The sequence below is a fragment of the Setaria italica genome, chromosome III (genome assembly GCF_000263155.2).
Source record: "Setaria italica strain Yugu1 chromosome III, Setaria_italica_v2.0, whole genome shotgun sequence".
Lineage (NCBI taxonomy): Eukaryota > Viridiplantae > Streptophyta > Magnoliopsida > Poales > Poaceae > Setaria > Setaria italica.
In genome coordinates, this window is record NC_028452.1 from 20371921 (window position 1) to 20372809 (window position 889).

Here is an 889-nt window from a genome sequence, read left to right on the forward strand (position 1 = left end):
TTGGTGGATAGATCATCAATATCTTCAAAGTAGGAAGAACGTGAAATCGTACAAGAATTCCCCTGTCATCTGAATAGAAGTCGTCGATTTAACTGACTAGTTCTCCCCGCCCCCTGCAGTATATAAAGGATGGTAGGGATCCCCTAGATCGGTAGGCAAACACTTCATAGAACCACAATAGAGGATCAAATCCTTAACACCAAACAACACCCAAACGCAGGACGCAATATACAACACCCCCAACAGGACGTAGGGTATTACAGTACTCTGGCGGCCCCACCCCCCCCCCCCCCCACCCCCAAACCTGCTGGGCTCATTGGGCCAGTCACACCACAGACGGACGCTAATTCCTCTGAAAACTGTACGAACACAAAAAGGACGCGTTTAGAAATTTCAAAGAATTTGAGAAAATCGTTGTTGAATTAAGGAGCATGCTCTACAAACAAGGAGGAACTTAAAATTTAAAAATACACCACTATGGCTCCTTCGCCACAAACATGTACCGCCGCGCAGGAAAGCCGGAAAGGTAAGTGAAGGACAAAGAGGAAAATTTGGAACTTCTTTAAGAATGGCCAAAGTAAGTTGTTCAACTGGTAACGCTTCCGCGTTTAGCCTGAGAGAAACATTTACTTAGTGTTGGGTTGGCAGAAGGAATCGTACGTGTATACGCGGCCGATGTGTCCAGTGGAATACAGACTGCAAAATCAAGCTGTCCGTTGTGCAATCTTTGCCAGACTGAGTGCAAAATCTTGGCATGATCACTCAAATAAAATCAAAAGGAAATATACGATACCGTTAACATTTGCTCAGACTTTGACTAATATTTATTTAATCAATTAGTTAAATAAAGTAAATGAGTGGCACCATATCTATCATATATTTGTATAAA